This window comes from Mustela nigripes, chromosome 13 (genome assembly GCF_022355385.1).
Source record: "Mustela nigripes isolate SB6536 chromosome 13, MUSNIG.SB6536, whole genome shotgun sequence".
NCBI classification, from domain to species: domain Eukaryota; kingdom Metazoa; phylum Chordata; class Mammalia; order Carnivora; family Mustelidae; genus Mustela; species Mustela nigripes.
In genome coordinates this window covers 138839531-138847088 of record NC_081569.1, presented here as the reverse complement: position 1 = coordinate 138847088, position 7558 = coordinate 138839531, and the positions used below count along the sequence as shown (strand labels likewise).

General features: G+C 45.6%; 1 non-coding gene across 1 annotated transcript; it reads left to right on the top strand.

Moving 5' to 3' along the window:
- The first annotated feature begins 1970 nt into the window (after positions 1–1970).
- Positions 1971–2079, top strand: LOC132000432 (U6 spliceosomal RNA). The gene has a single exon (XR_009399306.1). It is a non-coding gene; the product is annotated as a U6 spliceosomal RNA (small nuclear RNA).
- Positions 2080–7558: the final 5479 nt, after the last annotated feature.

The following is a 7558-nucleotide window of genomic DNA, read 5'->3' as shown; positions in this document are numbered from 1 at the left end:
TGCTGAAAAAGCCTTAATTTATCATTGCTCTCCCCCTGTCCTTGAAGAAGACTCTAGTCTGCTTTTACTTTCACTCACTCTCCTCTGTTTCTGTGCTATTGTTTCCTGAAATTTAGCCTCAGCTTATTATTAAATGCACAACGCTGCCATTGAACAATAATTATCAGTCCTGGTTCTGCGACATCACAACAGCAGAAGCTGTTTTAGACGACCTATATTTGACTGAGTAGCCGGATTAACCAGAGCTCTCCAGGTGCTTTGTCCAATATATGCAGACTGGCGACCCCCGTAGTTGAGTAAGGCCACTGCGAGGTGGGTCTCTGCTCTCCTGTTCCCACCAGGTCATTAAAGGCAGGTGAGACACATAGAAAGGAATGAAACCTTCTGTAAAATATTAGGAAGCTCCTACATTCAGATTTATCATCAAATTAATTTTTCCCTCTAATGAAAAGAAATTCAAGCAGAGAAAAAAATACTGGCAGTGAAAAGTAGGTGTGATCTGGGTGAGAAGTGACATGCAGAAACAGATTCAGCTGAGGCACACACAGGGTAAAGGCCTTAACTCAGAAAGCTGACAGATGAATCCTTTTTAGGTAAAATTTTTAAGTGAAAATAAGTTTATTTCAAATAAAAGTAAAACCATGGGGCGCCAGGTGGCTCAGTCGGTGGCACATCGGACTCTTGGTTCTGGCTTAGATCATGATCTCAGAGTCGTGAAATCAAGCCCCATGTCAGGCTCTGCCCTCAGCGGGGAGTCTGCTTGAGGCTTTTTCTCTCTATTCCTCTCCCCTCAGATAAATAAATAAATCTTTAAAAGAAATTAAAAAAAAAAAAAAAGAAAGTAAAACCTTGTGGTACTGACACATTATTATTACTCCTTTTTTTTTTTTTTTTTTTTTTTTGCCTATCGATCTTAAATCTGTAGCTATGAAAGCTTCTGCTTTTTATTATCCTTTGGTTCCTGCCAATAATTGTAATTTATCATATATTCTATTTATTCTATTCTATTCTATTCTATTATTATAACTTATCACTGTTGTGATGTCGCAGAACCAGGACTGAATAATTATTTATTTCTTTGTCCTCTTATTTCTTCTCTTTTTGTATCTTGTCTTTTGCTATTGCACTTTCTGTACCTTGCTTCTAGATCATATTCATGAAGATTTTCTGTGCATGCAAGTTCTTCTGGAAACCTCCCCTTCTCCTGACCTCCGCCACCCCCAGAGTTTATAACCAGCCGTCCCTCACCCCTGCACAGCCGCTCTCTCTGCTCACGGGTCCTGTCCCCGTGCTTTAATAAAATCACCATTTTCCACACCCCCAATTCTGTTTATTTATGTATTTTTTTGTGAGACTCTGGGGGTGGTGTGTTCTCTAAGACTTCACATGTGAGCTAAACGTCTGTAGACCACCTTCGTTTCCACGACCGCATGGCCAAGCGTGGAGTTCAGTCAGTCCGAGTGTGCATTCGGCTTGAGAAGCTCACATTTGTTCAAATCATCCCACGTCCCCAGCACCTACAGATCCTTTCCCACGACCTTGCAAAGAACTGAAATCCCTAAACTTCTCATAGATGGACAAAATACACTGTCATCTGAGAGGAGTCTTAGTATAAAAGAAGGACATCGTGCATATGCAAGTGTATACATACTTGCCTCAAAATTTACAGGATACAAAATAATAGGATGTATTCCGTTGCCACACTCCCATCCTATATTGGAAAATATGAAAAAAAAAATAGTGTCCTATTTTCTTTAGCAAATTATTTTAGAAGTGGGATAAAAGTCAACTGTGGGGACTCATCAGAGCACTGCATGAGAGTGATTTTTTTTTTCAACTCAAAATGCACGGACACAGGTATACAAACTCAATAAAGCAAGCTAAACGTGTTTTTTAATCCTAATTATGTAGTAAGGGTGGGAAATGATTTCCAAGGGGAAAGGTAAATCCTTTAAAACTACATGAAAGTAGTGCTCACATCGGCAGCTCATATACTAAAAAACTGGGACGATACGGAGAAGATTAACATGGCCCCTGAGCAAGGGTGACACGCAAATTCGTGAAGCGTCCCGTTAAAAATAGATAAATAAATAAATAAAACTACACGAAAGTAAACTTCAAAAATAAGAGAGCAGAAAGGATAAGAAATGAAAGATAAAAAAGATAAAAAATAAAAGATACAATTGAGAACTTTTTCCTTTTTTTAAGCAAGTGGAAGTTAGGAGGATTCAAGGGGTGTTAAAACATTTATGTTACTGTAAAGCGCGTCTGCGGTTTCAGGGCCTGTTTCATAGCTGTCGGTGTATTACAGCGAAGTCCTGAAATCGGAGCCCACTGAAAGCTGATCTGAGAAAGAAGGAAGGAAGGACAGAAGAAGCCAGGGAGGAAGGAAGGGGGCGGGGAGGAAGGATGGGCTTTAGAACATTAAGGAAAGAAAGAAGAAATAAAGTCATCCCGTCAGTCGTTGCAGAGAGGACTTTGACTTACATCTTCCCACTGGGTTATTTTAAAGAGAGACAGAAAGCTAGCTCATGGAAAGGAGTTCATTTCTTTTAAAAATGTTTCTTCTTGGGGCGCCTGGGTGGCTCAGTGGATTAAGCCGCTGCCTTTGGCTCAGGTCATGATCTCAGGGTCCTGGGATCGAGTCCCGCATCGGGCTCTCTGCTCAGCGGGGAGCCTGCTTCCTCCTCTCTCTCTCTCTGCCTGCCTCTCTGCCTACTTGTGATCTCTCTCTGTCAAATATATAAATAAAATCTTAAAAAAAAAATAAAAATGTTTCTTCTTAACCTTTAGCATGCTGACTCTATTGTCTTAATTTTACTGCACGTTGTACAGTAAAACCCACTGCCCATGTGCCCTCTTGCCCCTGTGGAAGGAGAATAAAGGTCCCCAGAGGTGTCCACCTCCTACTCCGTGAAGCTGGTGAGTAAGCGTGCTACCTCACATGGCAAAAGGGACTGCGCACATGTGGCTAAATTAAGAATCTCAGATGGGGAGGCTCTCCTGCATTCCCTGTGGACAGCAGTCTTTATAAGAGAGGTGGGAGGACACTGGAAGCAGGTCAGAGGTCAGAGGGATGCCATCTCCAGAAGGGGACCTTGCATCAAGGAATGTGGGCAGCCTCTAGAAGTTGGCCTTAGCAGCACCTTAGTAGTACCTTAGAGCCTGCAGAAGAAATGTGGTCCTGTGACACCATGATTTCAGGACTTCGACCTCCAGAACTCTTAGAAAATAAATTTGCATTGTTTTAAGCCCCCACGTTTGTAGGACTTTGTTACAGCAGCCACAGGGCACTTGAACACGTGCTCCTTGCAGATTTCCTCCCTGGCGTTGCTCTCCACTGTCTCGAAATTTATCCATGAAGTCTATGAGGCCCTGAGACTCAGAAGGAGTCTCTCTCTGGCTTTCCAAGTTTTCTTGTCCGGCAAACCAGAGTGTTCATTTTTCAGACAAGGCCAGTCTGTGTAAATAACAGTTCATTGGCTGAGTCAGGCTCCAGCCCAAGAGCCTCCCAGAGCAGAATGAGCGTAGCCTCCAGAGTCCTCCTGCTGTCCCATTTCCCAGGAGGGGCATTTGGACATTTTTCCTAACACGGACCTTGTGGTCTGCAATCCTGCCTAGCACTTTCCAATGGCCTTCCGCTGCGCTTCTCATCGATGGCTTCTGGACTCCCTCCCCAGCCTTGCCCCTTACCTGTCTGCCTGGACATCCCTCACCCCCCAACCCTCCATGTTCCAGACTTGCTGACTGTCTCCGGGTCCCCATGCATCCAGGCATACTCCTTCCTTTTGTTCTTGATGAGGCCAATTGCGTCTGCCTGGGAACTCGCCCTCCTCTCCCTTCAGCCTTTCTCATCCTTACCTTTTTCCAGGAACCCTCCCTGACATCCACGGACTGAAATAACTTCAAGACTGCCTCCTCTCTCCTCCTCAGGCTCCCACACCCAATACCAGATACTCATTCTCAGCACGGATCCCATTTTTTTAAAATTATTTTTAAAGATTTTATTTATTTATTTGACAGATGGAGATCACAAGCTGGCAGAGAGAGAGGAGGAAGCAGGCTCCATGCTGAGCAGAGAGCCCGATGGGGGACTCGATCCCAAGACCCTGGGATCATGACCCGAGCTGAAGGCAGAGGCTTAACCCACTGAGCCACCCAGGCGCCCTACTGATCCCATTTTTAAAACTACCTACTCAATGGTCTGTCCTTCCTAATAGCCTGTCTCTTCCTAGGACAGAGATTTTCAAAGTGGGGTCCTCCTGCCAGCAGCATCAGAATCACCAGGTGACTTCCTGGAATAGTGAGCAATCAGGTGATACCCTTGACCCGGACTGAAATACTTTGGGGTAGGGACCAACAGTCTTTGTTTTGATAAGCCCTCCAGGTGATGCTGACAGATGCTAACTTTGACAACCACTGTCTTAGAGGATGAGTACCAGTTGTGCCTTATTCATCTGGGAATATCAAACACATGGTTAGTGTTTAGTAAGTACTTATGGAATTAATGCAGTGACTTTAGATCAGAGGGTAGGTTGAGTGACATCAGGGGTGTCAGAATTGTGCATATGATATCTAGTTAACCCCCACAAAAATCTTCAGCAGAAAATATTATTTTAGTGTTACATATGGAGAAAATAATGCTCCGGCAGACTTGCCTGAAGTTTTTGACGTTGTATTACAAGCAAAAATTAACAAAACATGTTCTTATAAATGTGGGTCGTGAAACCGGGTCTGGCTGATCCTGTAGCTGCTTTCCCATCTCCATACCATGAAACCCTCAGATGCTTTCATTTGACGGCTGTCAACCTTTGTGCCCATTTGAATCACCTAGGGGAACTTCAGACAAACAAAATAAACACGCAAAGTCGGGACTCAATGCCTGAGCTTCTCAGCAAACTGGTCTGGGGTGGGGTATTAGCATCGGTGTTCTTGAAAGTCAGATTGCATTGTGGAACCAGGGTTGAGGACTACTGCTTGGTTGGCTCCGCCCTGCCCTAGCCTAGCCACGGGACAGAGCGAGGATGACCTTCTCCACAACTGGGCACCAGTGATGCCCACGGTGAATGCTGACCATCAGCCAGCTTCCTCTCCTGACCTGTGGCCTCTCATTTCAGCTCAACCTGGGCATTGTTGTATTTCCTTGGTGTTGGCAATTCATGCCGTCCTGACTGACAAGTGATCTCGACATCCTTTCATGGCAACACTTAGGAATTCCCTGGGGTAAGGCTGTGATGTGTGTCCTAACTGCATAGACCATGACTGCGGGTAAGAGCCCCTCCCTCCCTCAGTCCCCAGGCTCTGTCTTCCTCTCTTGATCCGCCTTCTGCTGGGGAAAGGGAAGTGGGCAGATGTAAACTCTGAAGTGCTTGAAAATATCGTGTACTATTCCTGCCGCCGGCATGGTGATGAGTGCACACTAATTGCTCACAGACAGGGGGCGTCGTCAGGTTCGGAACATGAACCTCAGTGTGTGACAGAGCCTAGACTTTGAGGCAAGTGTCTTGGTCAAAGTTGAGTACTCACATTCCATTAACGTCTCTTACAAATTACTTGTCTAATTAAGTGCCTGCTTATTAAAGATCCAATCTGTCACTGCATGGGTGTTGCCCGACTGCATTCCCGGTTCTTCTTTGCTTTGTCCAGATGTTGTTTACTAAAATGCATTTCTTCAAAAGTCTGCTTTGCTGTCCCGTCCCTGAAGCCGGTGAGACGTGAGCCGCTCAGCCAGCTGAGGGCCGCTCAGGACATAATTGCCGTTGGGTGGCTGGAGTGGAATGGCTTGTTTGCTTTCCTAGGCTGGACAAGGCGATCGTTATTCATCTAAAGCCGTAGAAGGAGTTCTCTCTCTATCAATCGATCTGTCTGTTCTCTGCTTGGACAAAAGGAAAAACTGCTAGTCTTTGAGATAAGTAGTGCCTCATACCCTGGCACAAGCCAAGGCTGTGCAACGATCATTAGTAGCAATGAAAAGGGTGAGTTCTTGCTATCACCCTGTTGGGACAGGGCACAGGTAGTTCAGTCCTGGAGGCTTATTATGTGCAAGAAGGTTTGTTTGTTTGTTTGTTTGTTTTCGTTTTTTCTAATGTGCAAGAAGTTTAAATGAGTAATGAAAATAACTGCCATTGTGTACTCCATTTTCTTGCAATCTTTTTTTTTTTAAAGATTTTATTTATTTATTAGACAGAGAGAGAGATCACAAATAGGTAGAGAGACAGACAGAGAGAGAGATGAGGAGAAGCAGGCTCCCTCCTGAGCAGAGAGCCCAATGCGGGGCTCGATCCCAGGACCCCGAGATCATGACCCGAGCCGAAGGCAGTGGTCCAACCCACTGAACCAATTAGGCACTCTCTTGCAATCTTTTTAAAGGGGTCTGGTTAGAGTTCACAGAAAGGATTACCGTCAGGCATCTGCATGCATCCTTCCTTCTTATTCTGATCCGGAGGGGGCTTCTCTCTTTAAACATAGCTCCACACAAAGACTCCGTCTTCCGTCTCCGTCCAAGTGGCTCTTCTTCTTCCTTCCCATCGCTCCCAGATCTGTCATCCCCTCACATGTTGACACACCCCCAGAGGGCCAGGTACTGGATTCTGTGTGTGGCTATAATGGGGGTAGGAGTGATGTCTGTGGCTCGTCTCCAATTAATAATATCTATCCTCTAAAAGACACCATTTATTTAACATTTACTGTATTCATTTTAGCAAGCATGCTCTCTTTTATGTTGAATGTTCCCAGAAATTCTGACCAGGTCTCTCTGGGCTCACACTGCAGTGTAGGAAACTATACTGTTACGCAGGTTATTTGATTTGCCCAAAGCCACGCGGCCGGGCCTTCATGTCAGCGAAAGTAGCCGTGCTTAGCTGCTCCACGGGCCTTTCAAGGGAGCACCACCTGCCCCAAAAAGTGTTCAGTAAAAAGGGGACATGGAAACAGTGTCAGGCTCAGTTGCTCAGCTAGAGAGCGATGAAGTCTCCAGGCTTGTTACCAGTGAATAGTTTTACCCACATTTGCAGACATTGAATGCTTTCTGGAACGTGGGAAGTGTCCTTGCTTGTGTGCTGAGATCTGATGCCAGTAAGAAGATGTGGAGGCCCACACGTGGACAGATCGGGCTCATCTCCTGCCCCAGCAGCCCCATTAGTCCATCCCCTCGCCCTTCTGAGGGTCAGGCTCCACCATGATGAACACCACACAGTTACGTGTTACCGTAAGAATGCCCCAGTCACAGTTCGTGATTTCCACTGTGGGGCAAGGTGGTAGTGAAATGTCCCAAGAAATCAGAGTTACAACCATAATCCCAGAACTGTGCTCCAACAGCAGAACCAGGGCCAGTGACAAACCCATGGTCCTTCTTGGGCAATTCTAAGTTTCTTCCATTTTTCTTCCTCCAACAATCTGCTCTTTCTGAACTGGCCAATGGCTTGTCCAAGGCCAGTGGGCGAGTTGCAGCAGAGGTGGACCTGAATCTAGTCTGTCTAATACTTAACCTCCTACGCTATGCTGTGGGGATAAATATTCAGCCTCACTCCCCAGTGTGATGGCCACCACATCAGCACAC